We start from the raw sequence: 27,565 nt of genomic DNA on the forward strand, positions 1-27,565 counted from the left end.
GGACCATGAAGACCAGAATGAAATGGTTGTTGGTGGAACTGGAGAGACAAGGAAGATTATGTGATACATGATGAGGTAAAATCCCATGGGAACCTATTCAGTTCAGTTCAATTCAGTCGCTCAGTCGTGTCCAATTCTTTGTGACCCCATGAATTGCAGCACTCCAGGCCTCCCTGTCCATCACCAACTCCTGGAGTTCACTCAAACTCATGTCCATCGAGTTGGTGATGCCATCCAGCCATCTCATCCTCTGTTGTTCCCTTCTCCTCCTGCCCCCAATCCCTCCCAGCATCAGAGTCTTTTCCAATGAGTCAGCTCTTCGCATGAGGTGGCCAAAGTATTGGAGTTTCACCTTTAGCGTCAGCCCTTCCAATGAACACCCAGGACTGATTTCCTTTAGAATGGACTGGTTGGATCTCCTTGCAGTCCAAGGGGCTCTCAAGAGTCTTCTCCAACACCACAGTTCAAAAGCATCAATTCTTTGGTGCTCAGCTTTCTTCACAGTCCAACTCTCACATCCATACATGACCACTGGAAAAACCATAGCCTTGACTAGACAGACCTTTGTTAACAAAGTAATGTCTCTGCTTTTGAATATGCTATCTAGGTTGGTCATAACTTTCCTTCCAAGGAGGAAGCGTCTTTTAATTTCATGGCTGCAATCACCATCTGCAGTGATTTTGGAAATTATTGGGGGATTGAAATTAGTTACAAAAATATTGGGAGATTGAATATTGTGGAATATTGGGGCACTAAAATTATTTATGGAGAAGGAAATGGCAACCCACTCCAGTATCCTTGCCTGGAAAATATAAAAGTGAGGTTTAAATATGGTACCAGGAAAATGGTGGTATGATTAACACCATGTTTGAACCAAAGAGAGCATAAAAGGGAGATGTGTCATGGACTTTAAAGATTGAAGCACAGGGACTTCCCTCGTAGTTCAGTGGCTAAGACTCCTCAATCTCAATGCAAGGGGCCTGGGTTCAATCCCTGCTTGGGGAATTGGATCCCATGTGCTTCAACTAAGACCAAGTGCAGCCAAATAAATAAATAAGTAGATTGTAGCACTTAGCAACCATTGATAGGTGTTATTTCCTGCCATGACCCACCTGACATATGATAAATCCAAAGGTATGTAATCAAGTATTTGTCAGGCTTTGGTTAAGATTCCATGGACAGCATAGAGCATAGAATCATAATGTATCTTTCTATGTTAAATAAAAGTGAAAATTTTGGAATCCATTTAGTGGTCCAAAGTAAAACCAGCTTGATAAAAATGTCCTAGTTAATTATCTGACAAATTGCTTCACCCCATTTAATTCTTTCCTCTTTGCCTTTTGCAGATCTGGCAGGACTTTTATTCTATAGTATAATGATTTGCTAGATTAGGATTTCGTAGATTAAAAGGACTCTGCATTATTTAACTTTGTATTGTCAACCTTTGTCTAAGAGCCTTGCACACAAATATTGGCTAAGTAATGAATAAATGACTGAATGGATGAGTAAACAAATTTTCCAGGGCTTGGTTTAGTCCTTCTCATTGCTACTGAGACTATGTTTGGGTGTCTGGCCACAGGAATCCCGACATTGACTCAAATTGCTCTCCAGTTAGTATTGATGTATAGTACGTGTGACTAGTCAGGTCCTTGGTTAGTAAGTCATGTTGGTGATAGTGGTGGTGGTATGAGCTGAGGGGAGGGTATCATGGCAATGAGCATAGGGAAAACAGGATAGAAGATATAAGTATATTTATTTTTAATGCCCTTCTAGTAGTCTGATAAAATTTTGAGTTTCCTTTTCTTAATTCTTAAATAGGTAATAGGTACCAGGAACTGCATTAAGCATGGGGATAAAAATACAAACAGCAAGTCCTGGAGTGCAAAGTATTCCATCCATGGGGGATGTACCATTCTTTGATGGCTCAAGTTGGCATGCCCAGTTAATCTTTGCTAGCCTTCTTGCTTTACAGTGCAATATGATACTCCATATTTATCTTATACTGCATGATTTTTTTTGAAAGATTTTCTCTTACTTCAAAAAATGCATAATAAAATCTATCATACCTAAAAATCTTTTCAACAACCTTCTATTTCTTAGGGAGAATGTTTCAGCCTTAGTAAAAATTAACATTAAGGCTTTACTAGTTGTAAGATCCACATTTACTTTCCTTTAATTTAATGGCATCTTGATAGTTGTCCATAAGATTCAGCAAAGTTACAATGGTAGTATTTAATGTTTTAAAGCAAGTGTCTTTCTCAGGGATTCTGATACATAGTATCTGTTGGATTTGATGATTATCTCAAGTAATATATTGGTTAAAAAACAGACTTTAAATGTACATGTTTTTTAAAGAACTGAGCTTGCTTTGGGAAGCAATTTTTTTTCCAGCCACAGCCAAACAAAGCAGCAGTTACAAATGAACTCGAACTTCCTTCACCCTTATCATTGTCTGTTTGAGAAATAAATATATTATATTCTCTAACATGAAAATTGGATACTTGTTTTTATGATGCATATGAATACTGTTTCTACTTTAAAGTCATACAAGAAAAAAAAAAAAAGAACTAAAACAATATTTGCCAAAGCCTGAGATGAGCACATTGAAATCGTAGGCAATAACAAAACAGCCAAGTCCCCACACCTCCTCCCCACCATCAAAAAAAGCCATTACATAATTATGGCCTCACCAGAAAAGGATATAAAACAAGCTTGTCATTCTAAAGTAAAGCAGGTTATAATAGCAACAATAAATGAGTGGTTAATTTAAATATGATTTAGCCCACTGACTCTCAAACTTTGGTGGGTATCAGAACCACCCCGAGGGTTTGTTAAAACATATCTTTCTGGACCTCACCCGCAGAGTTTCTGATTCAGTAGGTTTGGAGTGAAGCTGAAGTATTCGCATTTCTAATAAGTTTCCAAGGAATGCTGATGATGCTGGTCCAGGGAACACATTTTGAGAACCATTAATCTAGGCAAACAGTGGAACACTAGACACTTCTGAAATCAATGATATCAATGTATAGTTATTAATAGAGAAGGATAAATTCATAATGGAACAAATGGGAGGGAAAGAGAGCCTCTCTCTCAGTCCCCACCAACCTCATCCCCTTCAACTTATGGGACAGCATTAGAACTTGCTAAAATATCAGCCTTTTATCTTAAATTTGACAATTAGATAAAAAGAATTATACTTTCCTCCTACAGTGTTAAGACTGTGATTTGATTGCTTGACAAAGTTAAGAAATAGTCCCAGTAAGTATCAGAAAGTTCTCCTTTGTAGAAGTTATAGGTAAAGAAAATGGAAGGAATGATAGAATTGGAAAGTCAGTGTTTTGCAGCTCCTAATGTAATAATTCAAGCAACATCAATGGATGAAACCAGGAGGCGAAAGGCTGATGGATCTTTACAATGGAGGGATTCAGTAGTTACTGCACAAATATACTGATCTACCTACAGAAATATAGAGAAACAATCAGACATTGTGGTGCTTAACCCACGCACTAAGTATTATTGCCCCAAACAGTGAACTTGAATCTAATCAAGGTTCTGGGGCACACTTTCATTTACAAAAACCGTGTGGGAAAGAAACAAATTAAGTGATTACACAGGGAATGAAACAGACACATCCAGAATATGGCATATAACAAAGACACAGGGGAAAGTTGGAGTAGTCTACTTGATTCAGAGAGACTTGAGAGTCATAATCAGCAAATGTGCCATGTGGATCTTATGTGGATTTTGTTTTGAACATGCTAAATGCAAGAAGGAATTTTTAAAATAATTTATTTATTTTTATTTATTTATTTGATTGCCCTGAGTCTTTGTGGCTATGTGAGGACTTTCTCTAGTTGTGGAGAGTGGGGGCTGCTCTCCAGCTGTAGTGCATGGGCTTCTCATTGCAGTGGCTTCTTTTATTGTAGAGCACAGACTCGAGGTGCATAGACTTCAGTAGTTGCAGCATGCAAGCTCATTAGTCATGGCTTGCAGGCCCTAGAGGGTGCAGGCTTCAGTAGCTGTGGCTCAAAGGCTTACTTGCTCTGCAGCATGTGGAATCTTCCCAGCCCAGGGATTGAACCTGTGTCCCCTGCACTGGCAGGTAGATTCTTTACCACTGCCCTGGGAAGTGGGATTCTTTACCACCAGCCTGGGTGTTAGTGAACAGCAAAGATTATTCTTAATTTTGTTTGGTTGATATGACATTTAAATCAGAAAGAAAATTGTTGTTGTTCAGTTGCTCAGTCCTATCCAAGTCTTTGCGATCCCATGGACTACAGCACACCAGGCTCCCCTGTCCTTCACCAACTCCTGGAGCTTGCTCATACTCCTGTCCATTGAGTCACTGATGCCATCCAACCATCTTGTCTCCTGTCATCCCCTTCTCCTCCCGTCTTCAATCTTTCCCAGCATCAGGGTCTTTTCAGATGAGTCATTTCTTCACATCAGGTGGCCAGAGTACTGGAGTTTCAGCTTCAGCATCAGTCCTTCTGATGAATATTCAGGACTGATTTCCTTTAGGATTGACTCGTTGGATCTCCTTGCAGTCCAAGGGACTCTCAAGAGTCTTCTCCAACACCACAGTCCAAAAGCATCAATTCCTTGGCCCTCAGCCTTCTTTATGGTCCAACTTTCACATCCATACATGACTACTGGAAAAACCATAGCTTTGACTAGCGGACCTTTGTCAGCAAAGTAATGTCTCTGCTTTTTGATATGCTATCTAGGTTGGTCATAGCTTTTCTTCCAAGGAGCAAGTGTCTTAATTTCATGGCTGCAGTCACCATCTGCAGTGATTTGGAAGCCCAAGAAAATAAAGTCTGTCACTGTTTCCATTGTTTCCCCATGCTTTGCCATGAAGTGATGGGACTGGATGCCATGATCTTCGTTTTCTGAATGTTGAGTAAGAAAATGGCCACATTTTAAAGGGATGCATGCTAAAATATGTTGATACAAAATAATATGATACCTAGGATCTGCTTATTTATCGATTTGTTTATTTACAGTACTTATCTATTTGGCTGTACTGGTCTTAGTTGTGGCATGTGGGATCTAACTCCTTGACCAGGGATCCAACCTGGGCCCCTCTGCATTGGTAGCATGGAGTCTTAGCCACTGGACCACCAGGGAAGTCCCTGGGTCTGTTTTAAAATAGGGTTACAAAGAGGAAAAAAGGATAGATGAAGGAAAGTGACATTTGGTAAGATATATTTGGCTTACAGAAATGCATGTTCATGTTCTCTCTACCTCAGGTTTGATCCCTGGGTTGAGAAGATCCCCTGGAGAAGGAAATATTCTTGCCTGGAAAATCCCATGAACAGAGGAGCCCTGGCAGGCTATAGTCTGTGGGGTCATAAGAGTTTGACATAATTTAGTAACTAAAAGGCAACAACAACTAATTTGTGTTCATTTAAAAACTGTCAAAATAAAAATGGAAAGAGAAATCCAGCATCCATAGCTTTTCCTCTCTTAGCCCTAATTTATGAAATTTCAAAAATTCAAAGTAATTTTTTTTTTTTTTTATATTCTGTTTAGAATCTTGCCTGCATGGCTTATCCATCTGCCATGTGGCCTTGGGCAAAGTAATTGTCAGGTTCCTTTTTTGTTAAATGGCAGTAATAATATTACCAATCTTAGGATCCATATGAGATTTAAAAAGAATGTAGGGAATTCTCTAGTAGTCCAGTGGTTAGGAGTCCATACTATCATTGCCAAGGACCCAGGTTCAATCCCTGGTCATGGAACTAAAATCTCACAAGCTCTGCAGGGTGACCAAAAAAAGAAAAAAAGGTAATGGATGTAAATCTCTCTTCACAGGGTTTGATACATAGTAACCATTCAATTAACATGTTATTACTATTATTATATAAATAATTGTTTTTCCTCCCTATTCTTCTGGTGAATCAGGGGTTACTTTCTTCTCAGTTTGAGCATTTGTAGAGCAGATATTAACTAACATGAAGGATATTGTCTAAATAATGAATTTTAAAGTGATGAGCTCTACTGGTATAGTTGATTTATAAGCTTAGTAGATTATTTAGATATATAATATTTGTTAATGATATTAAACTATTTCAATGGGCTTTGGGGCTTGGGAAAACAATTTTAAACATACTTTCATCATTCACTGATGCTGGTACAGCATGAGTTGCCCCTAGTTTGCAGAAATGATCTATGTGCATTCTTCAGGAAAGGTAAACATCTTTGCTGAAGCTCTTCATGAAGCCTAGCTGAATTCAGAAGTAGGCTACAACCCCAGCTGATTTAATCAGCTTCAGAACTCTCTTCCGCTTACAGATGGGGCGACAGTACTGTACCTTCGATGCTTTTGGTACCATGAGAGGGAATCCAGAGGGTACTGGGAGGTGAGTGCAGAGGACTCTCAAGTGCTTTGTGGATAAGGAAGTAAGAGCTAAGAAAAAGTGGCATGTTTCTTGGGAAATATTTCAATACCGTTATTTATACAAGGAGGCAGAGAGCAATACAGCTGGAGAATTAAGTGGAGAGATGAGCACACACAGATGGGTAAGAAAACACTGTTTTGCCAACTGGATAACATCTGGTAATTAGAGTCAAGTTAAGCACCTAACAAGCTAAACAAAGTCCAAGTAGCAGATGATTTCTTTTTCTTTCTTGGGAATGTAACAGCCCCATATAAGTCATGTTATGTGTGAAAAACAGAGATACAGTTAAAGAAGAAATTCTCCTTTAAATATATGTGGAATACACAGCTAGAATTAAAACAGTAAGAAATATGAGAAGAAGGTAGTTATAGAAAATCTAAATGGTGTAGTAACTCTGGTAGTGGCTTACAGTATAAAATACAGCAAATTTGTCTTCCTCCTGAAATTGCTATGGTTTATCAGATTATCAGCAGTGCTTACAAGGCAAAGCATATATAAACTTTTTTGGGGGGGAGGGGGAACAAAATATACATTGGTAATGAGTTACAGACCCACAGCTGCAATACAACTTTTCTTTGAGGTAAGTCTACTTATGAGATGCTCTGTGAGTTATCAATAATATTAAAATGCCTTTCTTGCCGAGATTTCTCTTCTTGATTCTCTCTATATTTTATATCACTATGGCCCAGGATATCTTTCTGAGACAGTGAATCCAATTTGAGTTTTAGTCACAGTGACAGAAATTAAAGCAGCATCAAAGATCCAATCTCTTTTTGTTATCCTCTGACTTTGAGGGAAGAAAATTCCTCAGGTTTGCAAATCTACTTCTATAATTCAATGTTTCATTATTGAAGAACTGTAATTTTTAGGTCTTCTAAAGAGCAATACTATAGAGAAAACTTTGTTGTCTTTCCGATGCATTAAAAGTAAATATTCCTAATGTTTCATTCCAATTACCATAACTGGATGCTGCTGCTGCTGCTGCTGCTGCTGCTAAGTCGCTTCAGTCATGTCGGACTCTGTGCGACCCCATAGACGGCAGCCCACCAGGCTCCCCCGTCCCTGGGATTCTCCAGGCAAGAACACTGGAGTGGGTTGCCATTTCCTTCTCCAATGCATGAAAGTCAAAAGTGAAAGCGAAGTCATTCAGTTGTGTCCGACTCTTTGCGACCCCATGGACTGCAGCCTACCAGGCTCCTTAGTCCATGGGATTTTCCAGGCAAGAGTACTGGAGTGGGGTGCCATTGCCAGCAAATCCATACCATTTTGCTGAAAGATAGTCAGCAGTATTTACTGAGCACTCACAGTGTCTGAAACAAATTCTAGGGGCTGGGGATAAAGCTGTGAAAAGAGAGACAAGGAGATCTCCCTGGGGGTCCAATGGCTAAGATTGTGCTCCTGGTGCACGCACGGGACTTGGATTTGATCCCTGGTCAGGGAACTAGAACTCACATGCTGTAACAAAGATCAAAGACCCTGCGTGCTGCAATTAAGACTTGGGGCAGCCGAATAAATTTAAAAAAAGAAGAAGAAGAAGACAGACATGGACCCAAAGCACAGGAAGCTTCATTTTAGGGAAGTTCATTTAAGTTCAGTCGCTCAGTCGTGTCCAACTCTTTGCAGCCACATGGACTGCAGAACGCCAGGCTTCCCTGTCCTTCACCAACGCCCAGAGCTTGCTCAAATTCATGTCCATTGAGTCGGTGATGCCATCCAACCATTTCATCCTCTTGTCCCCTTCTCCTCCTATCTTCAATCTTTCCCAGCATCAGGGTCTTTTCCAATGAGTCAGTTCTCCATATCAGGTGACCAAAATACTGGAGCTTCAGCCTCAGCATCAGTCCTTCTAATGAATATTCAGGACTGATTTCCTTTAGGCTTGACTGGTTGGATCTCCTTGCAGTCCAAGGGACTCTCAAGAGTCTTCTCCAACACCACAGTTCAAAAGCATTAATTATTTGGCATTCAGCTTTGTTTATAGTTCAACTCTCACATACATACATGACTATTAGAAAAACCATAGCTTTGACTAGGTGGAACTTTGTTGGCAAAGTAATGTCTCTGCTGTTTAATATGCTGTCTAGGTTGGTCATAGTTTTTCTTCCAAGGAACAAGTGTCTTTTAATTTCATGGCTGCCGTTACCATCTGCAGTGATTTTGGAGCCCCCCAAAATAAAGTCTGCCACTGTTTCTAATCTTTCCCCATCTATTTGCCATGAAATGATGGGACCAGATACCATGATCTTAGTTTTCTGAATGTTTAGTTTTAAGCCAATTTTTTGCTCTACTCTTTCACTTTCATCAAGACATTCTTTAGTTCTTCTTCCCTTTCTGCTGTAAGGGTGGTGTCAGCTTGTGTATCTGAGGTTATTGATATTTCTCCCCGCAATCTTGATTTCAGCTTGTGCTTCATCCAGCCCAGCATTTCGCATGATGTACTCAACTTCACTTTGACTTTTCACTTTCATGCATTGGAGAAGGAAATGGCAACCCACTCCAGTGTTCTTGCCTGGAGGATCCCAGGGACAGGGGAGCCTGGTGGGCTGCCGTCTATGGGGTCGCAGAGAGTCGGACACAACTGAAGCGACTTAGCAGCAGCAACTCTGCCTATAAGTTAAATAAGCAGGGTAACAATATACAGAAGAAGGCAATGGCACCCTACTCCAGTACTCTTGCCTGGAAAATCCTATGGACAGAGAAGCCTGGTAAGCTGCAGTCCATGGGGTCTTGAAGAGTTGGACATGACTGAGCAACTTCACTTTCACTTTTCACTTTCATTCACTAGAGAAGGAAATGGCAACCCACTCCAGTGTTCTTGCCTGGAGAATCTGAGGGACAGGGGAGCCTGGTGGGCTACCATCTATGGGGTCTCACAGAGTCGGACACGACTGAAGCAGCTTAGCAGCAGCAGCAACAATATACAGCCTGACATATTCCTTTTCCCATTTGGAACCAGTCTGTTGTTCCATGTCCAGTTCTGACTGTTGTTCCTTGACCTGCATACAGATTTCTCAGGAAGCAGGTAAGGTGGTCTGGTATTCCCATCTCTTTAAGAATTTTCCACAGTTTGTTGTGATCCATACAGATTTTAGGGAAAGGAGAGACCAACAAATAAGCCAAAACCATTTAAGATTGTGCCTAGCACAGGGAAGAATAGCATATGGTGATGTGATAAAGTGTCTGGGGACTACTTTAGATTGAGTAGTCAGGCAAAGGCTCTCTGAGGAGGTCACATATAACTGAGAATTAAATAAAAGCAGCCAGTTATACGAAGACCTGAGAGGCAAGAACATTCTAGACAGAGGACAGAGCTCGTGCTAAGGCCCCAAGGGCCAAAATCATCTTGATGAGGGACAAAACATGGAAAATATAATGCACATGTAATGAAGTCATTGGAAGGACTGATGCTGAGGCTGAAGCTCCAATACTTTGGCCACCTGATTCAAAGAACTGGCTCATTGGAAAGGACCCTGATGCTGGGAAATATTGAAGGTAGGAGGAGAAGGGGATGACAGAGGCTGAGATGGTTGGATGGCATCACTGACTTGATGGACATGAGTTTGAGCAAGCTCTGGGAGTTGGTGATGGACAGGGAAGCCTGGCGTGCTGCAGTCCATGGAGTTGCAAAGAGTCGGACACTTCTGAGAGCCTGAACTGAACTGAAAGAAGTCGCTGATTGTGTTACATATGCTTCAAATGGCAGTACTAATAGTATAAAAACTAGTTCTGAGAGCAATTAAATTCAAAGCTTCCAAGAGTGGTGCTGATGATTGCAATGTGACTGCAAGAATAAGCAAGGCTAGTTGACAAAGGCCCAGATGTTACAGAATAAGTAAACTTAATTCCTGAATTAATTCCAATTATTTTTGGCCTAGACTCAAAGTCAACATAAGAACACCATCCAAATGGACTCAAAGAGTAGAATATTTTTTCACTGATGGAGCATTAGGAAGAAGGCAGACTATAACATCACTATTACAAAGGCAATGACTTATAACAACTGCCTTCTCATTTTAAAGCAGTCCTGAAAAAACACTGCAAAAATATTGCATAAAGTATATTTTAGTTCCTTGCAAGTATTATAAGGGGATAGAGTAGGGGGTCCCCAGAAAAAGAGAACCAGGAATGGCTTTCTTGACATGAGAGAAATCATTCTTGGCCTAAGTAATTTTGTGATCTAAGCCTGGCCATAGCGCTTTCCCTGGAACAGGTCTCAAAAACTAAGGACCTTAAGTGGATGAAGAAACAAAAGAAAAGTTTGTTTACTCATGGCTCTGCGACTCCATGCACTATAGCCTGCCAGGCTCCTCTGTCCATGGAATTGCCCAGGCAAGAATACTGGGTGGGTTACCATTTCCTCCTCCAGGAGAACTTCCTGACCCAGGGATCGAACACGAATCTCTTTCTTGGCAGACGGATTCTTTACCTATGAGCCACCAGGAAAGCCAATAAAGGAAAAGCAATCAATAAATAATAGTTTAGCAATAAAAGAGAGTCCTAGTTCCTCTTTACGGGATATACATAACAATCTGATATGTACCTTTGAGTTCTGCAGGACCTAACGCCTCCACTGAGGTGTTGCTCTTGCTGAGTCAGACACACTCAGTTGCAACCCATGGACTGCAGCACACCAGGCTTTCCTGTCCTTTACCATCTCCTTGAGCTTGCTCAACTCATTGATACCATCCAACCATCTCATTCTCTCTAGTCCCTTTCTCCTCCTGCCTTCAATTTTTCCCATCATCAGAGTCTTTTCCAATGAGTCAGCTTTTTTCATCAGAGCTTCAGCTTCAGCATCAGTCCTTCCAGTGAATATGTAGGGTTGATTTCCTCTAGGATTGACTGATTTGATCTTGCATTCCAAGGGACTCTCAAGAGTCTTCTCCAACATCACAGTTCAAAAGCATCAATTCTTTGGTGTTCAGCAGGTGAAGGGTGGTAACTGCAACCTGAGACCTCGCACAGGTCTAAACCTAAGAAATGTTGATGTTGACCTTTTCTGATTCTCAAGAGTTCAATCAACTAAAGGTTGGACCTTGCAACCTTTGCCCAATTCTATGCTGAATTCTCTTCTGCTGAAGTCCCTTCATGAATATTCATGCACCCTTAGCTTAAAATTTCCCCAATTTTGCTGTTGGGGAAACATTGTTTTGGGAAAGATTCCCCAGTAGTCCCCTTACTTGCTGTAAGTAATAAGACCTGATTTTTGACTTGATTGTGTCTTTTACTGTGTTTTTTGACATCTACCAAGAGGTGAACTCACTTTTTCAGGTAACAGTATTGGTCAGTAAATATTCATAATCATCATTAGTAAGGAAAAGGTGTCTAACATTTCCATTCCCTTTCTAATTAATTATTTCAGATTTGTTTTGAGTGAAGTTTGCATTTTCATAAAGTTGTCCTTCTACTCTGATTCATCACTGGTAGTTTCAATGCTTTTGCTAACAAGTTGTCAAGTAGTACATTTGAATAATAACTACTTGTTGAGGCTGAAAGTTTAGAAAACCTAAAGAGAATGAGATGCTTTCTTGGCAGTTTCCTCTTATGTAATGGTCCTTTATAAAGGTGATTTAAGCTAAACCTTTTGAAGCCCTATATTGAAGCCCTGAGGCTAAACCATTGTATGAAAAATCAGAGTGTCCGTTTTCTCTTTTCCTTACAACTCATTTTGCTCCTGTATGAGAAGTCTAATGTGAAAAGAAACCATTTTATTAAAGAAGGGAATGATGTTGTAGACCTTAGCAGCAGCAGGGATTATGGGATCCTACTTGTTGGCTCCAGAAGTCAACCGGAAATGACAGCAAGGGGTGGCCAAAAATGCCTGGGGGGCTCATTCCTGTGCTGGGTGGGATTTGGGAAGAACCAACTCCTCAGAGATACTCAGTTACAGGAGGGGAGGGAGAGTTGGTTTCAGGAGACCCTGCAGGTATCAAAATCCTTGACTGCTCAAGTCCCTTATACACAATGTACAATGAAGCAACAGATAGAACCTGGCATGGAAAAATGGACTGGTTCAAAATTGGGAAAGGAGTACATCAAGGCTGTATTTTGTCAATCTGCTTATTTAGCTTATATGCAGAGTACATCATGTGAAATGCTGGGCTGGATGAATCATAACCTGAAATCAAAACTGCCAGGAAAAATACCAATAACCTCAGATATGCAGATGACATCATCCTTATGGCAGAAAGCAAAGAGGAACTAAAGAGCCTCTTGATGAAAGTGAAAGGGGAGAGTGAAAAAGCTGTTTTAAAACTCAATATTAAAAAAACTAAGATCATGGCATCTGATCACATCACTTCATAGAAATTAGATAGGGAAACATGGGAAACAGTGACAGATTTTCTTTTCTTGGGCTCCAAAAGTCTCTGCGGACAGTGACTGCATCGATGAAATTAAAAGATGCTTGCTCCCTGGGAGAAAAGCTATGACAAACCTAGACAATGTATTAAAAAGCAGAGATATTACTTTGCTAACAAAGGTCTGTCTAGTCAAAGCTATGGTTTTTGCAGTAGGCATGTACAGGTGTGAGAGCTGGACCATAAAGAAGGCTGAGCGATGAAGAATTGATGCTTTTGAACTGTGGTGTTGGAGAAGACTCTTGAGGGTCCTTTGGACTGCAAGGAGATAAAACCAGGCAATCGTAAAGGAAATCAAGCATGAAAATTCATTGGAAGGACTGATGCTGAAGCTGAAGCTCCAGTATTTTGGCCACCTGTTGCAAAAAACCGACTCATTGAAAAAGACCCTGATGCTGGGAAAGACTGAAAGCAGGAGGAGAAGAGGAAGACAGAGGATGAGATGGATGGCGTTAGGACTCAATGGACATGAGTTTGAGCAAACTCCAGAAGATGGTGAAAGACAAGGAAGTGTGGCATGGTGCAGTCCTTGGTGTGCAAAGAGTTGGACACTGCTGAGCAACTGAACAACAGTACAATGAATATGGGCTTCCCTGCTGGCTCAGTGGTAAAGAATGCCTGAAGATGCAGGAGACATGGGTTCGATCCCTGGGTTGAGAAGATCCCTTGGAGGAGGGCATGGCGACCCACTCCAGTATTCTTGCCTGGAAAATCCCATGGACAGAGGAGCCTGGTGCACTACAGTCCATAGGGTTGCAAAGAGTCAGACATGACTTAGAGCCTGAGGGTTCCTACTGGCACTTTGGTCTAAGGATCACATTTGTAGGAACATTTTGAGTTTTGTATCTTGTTCAGGGTTGTTTTATTTGACAGCCTGTGGCCTTAGTAGAGAAACCAATTGATTCTTAACATTAAAAGCCAGTGTGTCTGTCTTGGGGTTAGCCAGACTGCTCTCCTCAGCGTGGGCAGTTGAAAATCCCCAGGGAGAGAAGTACTTTTGCTGATGACCAAACACAGAGAAACAAGGGGAGCCCCAGGGACTGCTAGGAGGAAAAATAAAAGAAAAAAGGAGTGGAGGAAATCAGCTGAGCATGAAAAACAGCTGCTGGTCATTCACTGCGACTTCTGGGCAGTAATTTTCAACCTTGGAAAGATGAGTGGTTTCCAAAATTCTCAATGCCCTGGTTGCAGCTCACACCAATTACAACAGCCTCTCTGGAAAGAGGCTGCCAACAGTTTCTTATATCCCTACCAGGTGATTCCAGAATACAGTCAAAGCTGAGATCCCTAGCTTACAAAGCACTACTCCAGCTTTAATCTGCTCATGAATCCCCTGGAAGTGAAAGTCACTCAGTTGTGTCTGACTTTTTGTGACCCCATGGGCCATACAGACCATGTAATTCTCCAGGCCAGAATACTGGAGTGGGTAGACATTCCTTTCTCCAGGGGATCTTCCCAATCCAAGGATAGAACCCAGGTCTCCTGCATTACAGGCAGATTCTTTACCAGCTGAGCTACCAAGGAAGCCAAGGGAGTCTGGGGAGCTTATGAAAATGCTTTCCAAGTGCTGCTAGAGGTAAAGAACCCGCCTGCCAATGCAGGAGACAGGAGACATGGCTTCAGTCCTGGGATTGGGAAGATCCCCTGGAGGAGGGCATGGCAACCCACTCCAGTATTCTTGCCTGGAGAATCCCTTGGACAGAGGAGCCTGGTGGGCTACAGTCCATTCGGTCGCAAGCAGTCGGACATGACTGAGCGACTTAGCAAGCAGGCAGGATCCAGTCTAGGGCAGGGCCTGACAGGAGTAGGGCATTTCCAGCCCAGTCCTGGGGAGTTACCCACACTGGGAGGGGGATACTGGCTGATTCTGTGCCGTGACTTGATGGTCCATCATTAAACCAGTGCTCAGTATTTGAGTGCCAGACCTTTTAAAATAGAAATCTTGAAAATCCCATTAAATTTAGAGTAAATTCTAAACGTGTGACTCTGGCTTACAAATATTTAATGCGGTGGCAAGGATTCAGTCCCTGGACTCTCCCCACTGTCCTGACTCAGCCGGCTCCAGCTGCTCTAGGGCGCAGTTACTTTTACAGCTCTTCCCACATCTGACCTCTCCTTTCAAGGTCTTCATACCTGCTTTTCTCTCCACCTCTTCAAGAATAGTAGCCGTGAGAGAAAAAGCTGCTGTCTGTCTGGGTCACCACTGTTACACTCCCAGCCCCCCAAAATGAGCCTACCACACAGAGGAATATACACACGAAGTGCAAACAAAGGGTAGGGATATGGGGGTGGGGGCAGGAATTTTCAGTAACTACAGCAGTTATTGAAGAGATCTTAATCTGAGTTTCACTGATAACGGTGATAATACAGTAGAAGTGTGGTTGAAACAGCACCATCATGAGCCTAACCTTGGCTCATGGGACTTCTAATTCATGTTTTTAGGAAAAAGAAGTTAAATTCACATTTGCATTAAGGAAGAACAGTACATAGCTTATTTTTTAAATAAAAGACTGCAGGCATAAACTGAAGCGATATGCATTTGTATTTTTCAGGCCTTTTGTCTCAGTGAGAACCGTAGTCCTGGGAAATGATTGCTGAGCCTCGCTCCTTGGTGTGCAAGCTTTGGCTCTTTGACAAACTGGATACTCAGGACACAGTCACTTTGGCAAATTACAGGTAATAAACAAGAAAGACATGTCTGTGATTAGATTGGAAGGTTCACATTTTTTAATGGTTTTTTATTGCTTTTATTTCTAGTTGGTCTTCTCTCAATTACTTTTAATTGAGTAAGTGCTCAATTGTACTTAATGTACTTGAGTTGGTGCTCCTAACACTGTGGTTTTGCAATTTGTCTCTATTATTTTCATAGTTATACCAAAGTGGTTAACAGATGACATATTCACATTGTAATAAATTCAGTCTGTACAAAGGGATACACAATGAGAAATAATCTCCTTTTCATCCCTGACTTTAGTTAACAATGGTTAAAGACAATTTAGGTGATGTAAACACTTTGACACTACAGAAAGCATCCAGGCTGTGTTCCTAAGGGTCCAGAGAATGGCAAAGTTGGGTAAAAGGTAGGAAGCTTTTATAGGAAAAGAATAAGGAGCAAGGAAGTAGGTAAATAAGAGTTGGTTTGGTGTTTGGGGGTTGGCTGATTGCATTTATTTCTGGTAAAGCAGAGCATTTACAGTACACAAATATTACCTAAGTTTTGGTTTGCTAACCTGGGGCAGGAATGGTGCCATCTCAGGCCTAGAAATTTATTTTCACATCTTAACCCCTAATTCCTCCCCAGGAGACCCCCACTGTTGTCAGTTTCTTCTGTACGCTTACAAAAATGTTCTGTGCAGCATCTGTGCTTCAGTTAATAAACTGAATAATAATCTGCAAAATGGGGTAATAACAGTGCCTAACTTATCAGATTCATATGAGAATTAAATGCATTAACACATGTGGAAGCACAAGGGTACCAGACACACACTGTGAATTTTACAATTTTGAAAAATTATTATGTGTATTCTAGTAGGAAGTATGTCATTGTTGCTCAAATAGAAATATGAAGTGATCCACATAGATAATTTTAATTTTCTAGTAGCAAGATTAAAAAAAATAAAAAGAAACAAAAGAGACACTGATGTATAGAACAGTCTTATGGACTCTGTGGGAGAGGGAGAGGGTGGGAAGATTTGGGAGAATGGCATTGAAACATGTAAAATATCATGTATGAAATGAGTTGCCAATCCAGGTTCGACGCACGATACTGGATGCTTGGGGCTAGTGCACTGGGATGACCCAGAGGGTGGTATGGGGAGGGAGGAGGGAGGAGGGTTCAGGATGGGGAACACATGTATACCTGTGGCGGATTCATTTTGATATTTGGCAAAACTAATACAATTATGTAAAGTTTAAAAATAAAATAAAATTAAAAAAATAAAAATAAAAAATAAAAAGAAACAAATGGAAAGGTTTTAGTAATGTATTTCCTTTACCCTAATATCTCCAAAACAATATTTCAACATGGGATCAATGTAAACATATTTTAATATGATAATCTATAGTCTTTTTTGGTATTAATTATTTGACATTTGATGTGCATTTCATGCTTACAGAATACCTCAGCTGGGACTAGCCCCCGTTCAAGTAACCCGTAAGCTGCATGGGGCTGGTAGCTACTGTATTGGAAAGAGTGGGTCTATACATATTAATCTATAAACCTGTCAGTTTTTTTTACTCTCTTCAAATAATATCATTCTTTGCTCACTTGAATTCCATTGCAAATTTTAATATTTTGGATGAATTTGGAGAGAAGGAAATAGTATTTAAACTAATGTGGTTTTAGAATTTCAAATGCCTGCAACAAAAAAAAATTTGTAAAAATATTTAATATGGTGGAAAGAGCAAGGGCCTCTCATTATTCTTAGAGGAAAGACTAAATTCCTTACCGCTGACCTACTTCAGGGACTGGTCTGCCTGGCCTGCCCCCTGCTGGTTCTGCGTCAGCCTTGCTCGTGGCTGCCTAGGAGTTCTGTGGGAACTTCCTCTTCTGTGAGCCTGCTCAGCTCCACGGGGGGCTGCTGCTTCTCACTGACCCCCCAACATGCACGCACACTCCCTCCTTTCCTTGTGAGTAAAGTAACAAGTCACTTCAAGGGAAAAAAACCTATGTCTTCTGGTGTCCAGCTATCAGTATTACAATATAAAATAGTGCACACTTAAAATTAGATAAACTGGGCTTCCCAGTGAAAGTCACTCAGTCGTGTCTGACTCTTTGTGACCCCATAGACTACAGTCCATGAAACTCTCCAGACCAGAATACTGGAGTGGGTAGCCTTTCCCTTCTCCAGGGGATCTTCCCAACCCAGGGATCCAACCTAGGTCTCCACATTGCAGGTGGATTGTTTACCAACTGAGCTATAAGGGAAGGGTTTCCCAGGTGGCTCAGTGGTAAAAAATCCACCTGCTATTGCAGGGGAGGCAAGAGACACGGGTTCAATCCCTGGTTCGAGAGGACCCCCTGGAGAAGGAAATGGCAACCCATTCCAGAGTTCTTGCCTGGAAAATCCTATAGACAGAGGAGCCTGGCGGGGTACAGTCCATGAGTCACAAAGAGTTAGATACCACTCAGCACGCACACACACACACAACTGTAACTCTTTATGTCATATAGAACATCACATCTAAAATAAAAACTAAAAAGAAAGATATTAATAATTTCTAAAAACACACAAAAGGATATGTAATCAAAAATAATTCTTGGGCTTCCCTGGTGGCTCAGCAGTAAAGAATCTGCCTGCCAATTCAAGAGATACAGGTTCAATCCCTGATCTGGGCCATGTGCTGAGGAGCAATTAAACCTGAACGCCACAACTATTGAGCCTGTGCTCTAGAGCCTCCGAGCCATAACTACTGAGCCCACCTGCTGCAACACTGAAGCCCAGCGCCTAGAACCTGAACTCCTCAACGAGAAGAGCCACTGCACTGAGAAGTCGGTGCACTTCAACTAGAGAGTAACCCTTGCTCTCAGCAACCAGAGGAAATCTCGTGCAGCAACAAAGACTCAGCACAGCCAAAACTGAAAACTAAATAAATAAGAGTATTAAAAAATAATTCTCCCTCCTACCCATTGTCTCAGCCTTGCAGTTCACCTTCCCAATATATATGTATGAGGGGGGAGCCTGATGGGCTGTGGTCCATGGGGTCGCACAGAGTCAGACACGACTGAAGCGACTTAGCAGCAGCAGAGTTATTTAGGGTATTTAGTCTGAGCTTATTTTTACAGAGTTGTTACATTCTTTTTCAAATAACAATTCACATTACTAACTTAGTGGGGTAGATGATGATTGTTGAAATCCTATTTGCACAGCACCAGCATCTGATTCCCATGGTCCAGGTTTTTTTGAGTTCAGATTGACTGATGCTCAGGTGCTGTGCCATGACCCACTTCACCCACCACTGCCCTGTGGTATGTGAACTACCATGAAACCTTTACTCTTGTAGTGTTTGTGGTAGGCATTTGATCTTCATTTGGCAGGAATGCAGTATAGACACATTAAGTTGGTCTGCTCTTTTTATATAAGCCTGAGAAAATTAGAGTAGTACTACTTGTGGCCAACTCAATCAAAAACCACATGTTCAAATGGGTTTTGAAGCTTTGGGCAGAACTCAATCATTTTTTAAAAATGCAGAAAATGTTTCGCTTTTCTTTTTTGCCATTCCACATGGCTAATGGGATCTTAGTTTCCCCACCAGGGAATGAACACTAACCACAGTAGTGAAAGCACCACATCCTAACACTTCACCACCAGGGAACTCCTGGAAAATGTTTCTATTAATCTTTAAGGTTGTCAACAAAATGAAAATAGGAAATTAAACAAAGTCTTCCAGAGGACCTATGGGCCCAAGAATTTCATGTTGAAAAATACAAGTCTAATTATTTCTGTATGTGTACTCTTAACTCAGTTAAGATTTATGCGACAACCCTCAACTCCCCCCAGACTAAAACATGTCCCCCAGTTATTTGGGTATATACCACCAGATTCTCTTAATACAATCTGCTGCTAAATTGCTTCAGCCGTGTTCGACTCTTTGTGACCTCATGGACTGTAGCCCACCAGGCTCTTCTGTCCATGGGATTCTCCAGGAAAGAATACTGGAGTGGATTGCCATTTCCTTCTCTAGGGGATCTTCCCACCCAGGGTTAAGCAATTAATTATATGGGCATGTGTTTAATCCTATCTTTCCTATTACAATGCAAGCTCTAGTTTGCCCACCACTGTATCTACAGGGCCTAGCAAAATGCTTTTCACATAAAAGACACTTAACAAATAGTTTTGAGTGATCGAGTAAAGCAGCTATAAGTCAAGAAACTAGGGTTCAAGTCCTATCTTCACCTCTGTCAGTGTAAATTTGACCAGTAATTTAATGTCTTTAGGTCTCAATCTCCATATTTCATGAAGTGAGACATGTAGAATAGAATTCTCAAACTTGGCACCACCTGGAAAGCCTTCTAAATAATATAAAATGTGTAGTTCCACCCATAGCCACTCTGATTAGTTCTTGGACAAGGCTAGATAACCTATTTTAAAAGCTCCTTAAGTTACTATTATGCAGCCAGGATTGGAAATCCTGAATTAGTTCTAACATCCTTAAGTTCTTTGTCTGTATTTGTCCTTGGCTTGAATGCAGCATATTGTGATTGAGGGCATAATGTATGCTAAATATTACTAGCACTGCGGCTAGTCTGAGGGCTATTTAGATTTCCTGAGGATTTGTTGGCTGAGAGATACTTAGGCGGTTTAACAGCTTTTTGAACACATTGATAGCACAGGATGGGAAAACAGCAGGTAAAACACATTCTTTTCAGTCTGAAGTTTAGGGAGGTGAAGCTCGAGTTGATCACTGAAGGTTCGGTAAGAATTAACCAAGAGGGGAAAGTATATAAAGAGAGGGGATCTGAGAACATGAGAAAATCTAGTTCTCTAGTCTCCTATAAATGATTCCCGAAGTTGTAGCAAAGTCAAAGGTGGTGGAGTTTAGGAGAAGTCTCTGAAGAGAAGCAGCTAATGTCCAGCTCAGTGGCTGAGAGTGTTTCTTGAAGTAGAAAAATTTGGTTTATATCTTGGTTTTGTCACTCTTTTTCTCTCTCTGTGACCCAAGAAGATTAACTTGTTTAAACTCTATTTCCTTATCTGTAAAGTGAGGACAATAATACCCGTCTTGTAAGATTTCAGACAGCCATTTTCCTTTTTTGCATTTCTTTTCCATGGGGACGGTCTTGATCCCTGTCTCCTGTACAATGTCATGAACCTCTGTCCATAGTTCATCAGGCACTCTGTCTATCAGATCTAGTCCCTTAAATCTATTTCTCACTTCCACTGTATAATCATAAGGGATTTGATTTAAGTCGTACCTGAATGGCCTAGTGGTTTTCCCTACTTTCTTCAATTTCAGTCTGAATTTGGCAATAAGGAGTTCATGATCTGAGCCACAGTCAACTCCTGGTCTTGTTTTTGCTGACTGTGTAGAGCTTTTCCGTCTTTGGCTGCAAAGAATATAATCAATCTGATTTTGGTGTTGACCATCTGGTGATGCCCATGTGTAGAGTCTTCTCTTGTGTTGTTGGAAGAGGGTGTTTGTTATGACTGGTGCGTTCTCTTGGCAAAACTCTATTAGTCTTTGCCCTGCTTCATTCTGTAGTCCAAGGCCAAATTTGCCTGTTACTCTGGGTGTTTCTTGACTTCCTACTTTTGCATTTCAGTCCCCTATAATGAAAAGGACATCTTTTTGGGGTGTTATTTCTAAAAGGTCTTGTAGGTATTCATAGAACTGTTCAACTTCAGCTTCTTCAGCATTACTGGTCAGGGCATAGACTTGGATTACCCTGATACTGAATTGTTTGCCTTGGAAACGAACAGAGATCAATCTGTTGTTTTTGAGCTGTATCCAAGTACTGCATTTTGGACTCTTTTGTTGACTATGATGGCTACTGCATTTCTTCTAAGGGATTTCTGCCTGCAGTAGTAGATATAATGGCCATCTGAGTTAAATTCACCCATTCCAGTCCATTTTAGTTCGCTGATTCCTAGAATGTCGACGTTCACTCTTGCCATCTCCTGTTTGACCACTTCCAATTTGCCTTAATTCATGGACCTAACATTCCAGGTTCCTATGCAATATTGCTCTTTACCGCATTGGACCTTGCTTCTATCACCAATCACATCCACAACTGGGTATTGTTCTTACTTTGGCTCCATCCCTTCATTCTTTCTGGAGTTATTTCTCAACTGATCTCCTGTAGCATATTGGGCACCTACTGACCTGGGGAGTTCCTCTTTCAGTATTCTATCATTTTGCCTTTTCATACTTTTCATGGGGTTCTCAAGGCAAGAATACTGAAGTGGTTTGTCATTCCCTTCTCCAGTGGACCACACTCTGTCAGACCTCTCCACCATGACCCATCCATCTTGGGTGACCCCGGTATCTTGGTGAACATGGCATGGTTTAGTTTCATTGAGTTAGACAAGGCTGTGGTCTGTGTAATCAGATTGGCTAGTTTTCTGTGATTATGGTTTCAGTGTGTCTACCCTCTGATGCCCTCTTGCAACACCTACTGTCTTACTTGGGTTTCTCTTACCTTGGACCTGGGGTATCTCTTCATGGCTGCTCCAGTAAAGTGCAGCTTTGTAAGCAGCAAGGTAAGCTGCTCATTACCTTGTATGAGGTCACCCCTCCTGACCTTGAACGTGGAGTAGCTCCTCTCAGCCCTCCTGCGCCCACACAGCCGCCGCTCCTCGGACATGGGGTTGTTCATCTCATTTGCCACCCCTGACCTCAGACGTGGGGTTGTTCACGTGGGGAGGAAAGGAAAGATATAAGCATCTGAATGCAGAGTTCCAAAGAATAGCAAGAAGAGATAAAAAAGCCTTCCTCAGCGATCAATGCAAAGAAATAGAGGAAAACAACAGAAAGGGAAAGACTGGAGATCTCTCCAAGAAAATTAGAGATACCAAGGGAACATTTCATGCAAAGATGGGCTCCATAAAGGACAGAAATGGTATGGACCTAACAGAAGCAGAAGATGTTAAGAAGAGGTGGCAAGAATACACAGAAGAACTGTACAAAAAGAGCTTCACGACCCAGATAATCATGATGGTGTGATCACTGACCTAGAGCCAGACATCCTGGAATGTGAAGTCAAGTGGGCCTTAGAAAGCATCACTACAAACAAAGCTAGTGGAGGTGATGGCATTCCAGTTGAGCTATTTCAAATCCTGAAAGATGATGCTGTGAAAGTGCTGCACTCAATATGCCAGCAAATTTGGAAAACTCAGCAATGGCCACAGGACTGGAAAAGGTCAGTTTTCATTCCAATCCCAAAGAAAGGCAATGCCAAAGAATGCTCAAACTACCGCACAACTGCACTCATCTCACATGCTAGTAAAGTAATGCTCAAAATTCTCCAAGCCAGGCTTCAGCAATACGTGAACCATGAACTTCCAGATGTTCAAGCTGGTTTTAGAAAAGGCAGAGGAACCAGAGATCAAATTGCCAACATCTGCTGGATCATGGAAAAAATAAGACAATTCCAGAAAAAAACATCTATTTCTGCTTTATTGACTATGCCAAAGCCTTGACTGTGTGGATCACAATAAACTGTGGAAAATTCATCAAGAGATAGGAATATCAGACCACCTGACCTGCCTCTTGAGAAATTTGTATGCAGGTCAGGAAGCAACAGTTAGAACTGGACATGGAATAACAGACTGGTTCCAAATAGGAAAAGGAGTTCGTCAAGGCTGTATATTGACACCCTGCTTATTTAACTTATATGCATATTACATCATGAGAAATGCTGGGCTGGAAGAAGAAAACAAGCTGGAATCAAGATTGCCGGGAGAAATAACAATAACTTCAGATATACACATGACACCATCCTTATGGCAGAAAGTGAAGAGGAACTCAAAAGCCTCTTGATGAAAGTGAAAGAGGAGAGTGAAGAAGTTGGCTTAAAGCTCAGCATTAAAAAAACTTAGATCATGGCATCTGGTCCCATCACTTCATGAGAAATAGATGGGGAAACAGTAGAAACAGTGTCAGAGTTTATTTTTGGGGGCTCTAAAATCACTGCAGATGGTGATTGCAGCCATGAAATTAAAAGATGCTTACTCCTGGGAAAGAAAGTTATGACCAACCTAGATAGCATATTCAAAAGCAGAGACATTACTTTGCCAACAAAGGTCCATCTAGTCAAGGCTATGGTTTTTCCTGTGGTCATGTATGGATGTGAGAGTTGGACTGTGAAGAAAGCTGAGCACTGAAGAATTGATGCTTTTGAACTGTGGTGTTGGAGAAGACTCTTGAGAGTCCCTTGGATTGCAAGATGATCCAACCAATCCATCCTAAAGGAGATCAGTCCTGGGTGTTCATTGGAAGAAATGATGCTGAACCTGAAACTCCAGTACTTTGGCCACCTCATGCAAAGAGTTGATGCATTGGAAATGACCCTGATGCTTGGAGGGATTGGGGGCAGGAGAAGGGGGCAACAGAGGGTGAGATGGCTGGATGGCTTCACTGACTCGATGGACATAAATTTGGGTAAACTCTGGGAGTTGGTGATGGACAGGGAGGCCTGGAGTGCTGCAATTCATGGGGTCACAAAGAGTCGGACACGGCTGAGTGACTGAACTGAACTGAACTGTAAGGTTTCTACAAAGGCTAAATGAGGCAAAATGAGGCAAGATATATACAACTCTAACACACTGTCCGGTAGATTTTAACCAAAAAATATACTGAAGAAGGGAAGTTCATTGCAGGTTTACTTTTTGTGTTTTTCAGTTTTAATGACTACATGATACTAATATTGTATTTAGAGCTTTTAAAAAAATAAACATTGTAATTGTTATCTTCACATACAGAAAATTCAAACAGTATAAAATGATGCTCAGGGAAAAGTAAGTTTCCTTCTCAAAGCCAGGTGTCTATTCTGTGATTTGTAGGCAACCAGGATATACCAATTGTTAATGTGCCCTTTAGAGATGGTCTGACTCACATTTAAAACAGCCAAGAAATGAGAAACCAAAATATTCATCATTGTGGGAAATGTCTGTGGGATAGGCACCCTTGGGATACTATGTAGCAATGTAAAAAAGCAAGTTGCAGAATGATGTGTTCCTTGTGATATCTTCCTTTTAAACACACATAATAATGTTACATATAAACATATATACAAATATATATAAAATTTCCTGTTTACAATCAATAAGTAATGATTATGAATTAGGTGCTCTTTATTGTGGTATTTCCACAATCTAACTTAACTTTTTAAATATTTATAGCTCAATGATATAACAGAGTACTTAATGAATAAACATATTTTCTTGTCTGCTAACTTGAGGTGTTGCTCCCAAAAGTAATTTAGCTACTGTGAAAGGATTTCTGACTAGGTTTGTATAAGTCAGTTCTCATAACCTTAGACACCAGCACATCATTTGGAATTCTATAACTGTCTCCGACAGAGTTATAGAGTGGCTATGGATATTCTGTAATTTTATTGAATCATGCTTCACTAGTAGAAACAGGTGAATGCTTCAGGTATGACACGACATAACTTATTTGCTTCAATATACGTGACTGTAATGTTCATCCCTGATTTATACATAGCTGTTTTTCTTACATACTAAACATGCATATTAATTGTAAGATGCATTTGGATTTAGAAATGATCAAATGTGTACAAAGTCTTAAAAATGATTTAGAAGACATTTCTGTTTACTTTGGTAGGGAGAAATGATGAAAGAGGGCAGCTTATTATACTATGAAATCTCACGGATTTTCCATTTAGTATGGCTATTATTTCCCAATACCATATTTTTATTTTTTAGTCATTTTTTAGTGGAAGAGAGCATTGTTTGCATGACTTTTCTTTGCTTTAACAGGTCAACAGTCCTTAATTTCTTTCAGGATTTTTCTTTTTAAAAACATCAAAACCCACACGTGTTTACTATATTGCAGATTTGTTATATATGCTACGTTACATGCATGACACACCTAGGAGGTCTGGGATCACACAACTTATTCAAACACTTTAACATTTCACCAGCAAAATATATTTATTTATTATGTTAACATAATACAATATATTTGCATAATAAACAAAGACTATATTTAGGCTCATAGAGGTTTCAGGCAGCTCTTACTGCCAAATGAATTTGTGTCAAACTTAGAAAATATATTTTATTTTCTTACAGATATGGGTTTCTATGACCATAATATACATATATATGTATTTGCATACACACACACATACACACACCTATATATTGTTCTTATATCAATCCAAAGATGTAAGATTTAGTAGCTTCATTGTTTAATAAACAATTAGATTTAAGTCTATCTTCATTCATATACTTTGCTTAAATATGTGGAAGGCATTTTTTTTTTTTTCCTGTCAAGGTGCAGTGTGGGAACCTCTGTAATTTGAAGAAATAGCTGTTTTCTTTTTATTATGTCAGTAGGGAATGGAAGCAACAATTAGGAACATTCTGAAAACATAGGCTTTGTATATAGAGTTCAATTTGAATCCCAGCTCCACCATTAGTTGGCACAATAAGATAACATGAATTCATGTAAATCAATCTTGGATTCATGTAGATCACAAATTGTTAGAGGTTGGGTAGTGGGCAACTTTGGGACAGATAAAAGAAGTAATAGACTGTAAGGGCAAAAGGAGGCCATTAGATGCTAGTATTTTATTTATTTCTTTTTTTTGTTTTCAGGTTGCACCACACAGCTTGTGGGATTTTAATTCCCCAACCAGGGATTGAACCCAGGCCTGGGCCACTGCAGTTAAAGTGCTGAGTCAGGGAATTACCAACATTTTATTTCTTGATTTTGGTGGTTGCTACATTATTATGTTCATTTTGTGATAATTCTTCAGGCTGTACAATTATGATGCCTACATCTTTCTGTATGTATTACTTCTGTTAGTATATTTAAGTGCTTATCAGTAAAGAAAAAAGTAGGTTCTAAAATGTAGTGACAGACTTCTATAATCCACAAATCCAAAGGGGAAAATATTTTATAAAATCCATGCATACAATAAAAAACATTGAATAATGTCACTGATATTATTAAAATTAGATGGAAGATACAAAAAAATTTATCAGTACGATGATATATCTAGGCAGTAGTTAGTAAATGTTGTTTAGGGGTCAATATGTGGGATTGAATAAAACTCTTTGATTAGGAGAATTTTCCTGCTACCTCTGGAGTTCTGAGGTATAACTCACCAATCCTTTGGCATGATAATCATAAAATTATAAACATAATTGTATAAATGGCTTAGTATTTTTATTACAGAAGAATTTTAAAAATAACTCAGAAGAAAACTTGCATCATATTTTTTGTACTCTGAAGACCAAGTGTTTTATGAACAGAGTTTGGGAAATGTTGGCTTAGATTTTAATATTGTGGGCAATGGAAGTCATTTAGTGTTTTAGGAATTTAGTGTGTTAGTCTCATTTTCAGTAGTGGAGGATGTGAAGACCAGACTAGAAGAGAAATTAACAGGCATGGGACTGTTTCAGTACTTAAGGCAAGATGATGAGAACTTTAATTCTATTGATTAGCAGGGTCAATTGCAAAGAGAGAATGGATATGAGAAATTTCAAGGTGGTAAAATGGACAGGCTTGGTTAATGTAGTAGATACTGTGACCCGGGCCCAGATGCCTCATGAGTGATGTTCAGTTGCTCCCTTTGCTGGCAGTGCCACTGGAAAACAGCCTTCAGCTGCCAGCCCCTTCAGGGATGATGTCAACTGCAGAGAGACCTTGACTGCATGCAGTGACTGATGAGGACCAGTCCCAGCTTCACGCGCCTGCAATGTGTGCAGTCACACAGCCCCCTGTGCACGGTGCTTGGTCTAATGTTCTGCTGTTACCCTCTTGGAAACCTTAATTTTTAAATATATAGTCTTGCATTTTCATCTTGCACTGGACTCTGCAAATCATGGTATTGATGACGGGCATAAAGGCCTTGCCATCTAAGTCGATCTCAGCTAACTCTGAAAAGTCACTTGTAAGTATCAGAGCTCCCAATGGAGTTAGCTCAGGCAGTTGTTGGGACTGCGTTAAAGTCTGCCTCCTCCTGCTTAATCCTGCCCGATTCCCCTTCTACAAATGTGAAGGGCACGCCTTCATTAGCTTCCTACCCACTAACCTCCACCTCAGAGCCTGCTTCCTGGAGAACTCAACCTGCACAACCATGACATTTTGAATGTAGGAGAGAGAGGAGTCAAG

The 27,565-nt window shown here is 40.5% G+C and overlaps 1 long non-coding RNA gene across 2 annotated transcripts; it reads left to right on the forward strand.

Moving 5' to 3' along the window:
* Positions 1-26,250, forward strand: LOC129644827 (uncharacterized). 2 transcript variants are annotated; one of them, XR_008711005.1, is made up of 3 exons: positions 1-75; positions 15,316-15,439; positions 26,044-26,250. It is a non-coding gene; the product is annotated as an uncharacterized LOC129644827 (long non-coding RNA). The 2 variants fall into 2 exon arrangements; XR_008711006.1 differs by lacking the exon at positions 1-75 and adding an exon at positions 6,297-6,365.
* Positions 26,251-27,565: the final 1,315 nt, after the last annotated feature.

Source organism: Bubalus kerabau, chromosome 2 (genome assembly GCF_029407905.1).
Source record: "Bubalus kerabau isolate K-KA32 ecotype Philippines breed swamp buffalo chromosome 2, PCC_UOA_SB_1v2, whole genome shotgun sequence".
NCBI classification, from domain to species: Eukaryota; Metazoa; Chordata; class Mammalia; order Artiodactyla; family Bovidae; genus Bubalus; species Bubalus kerabau.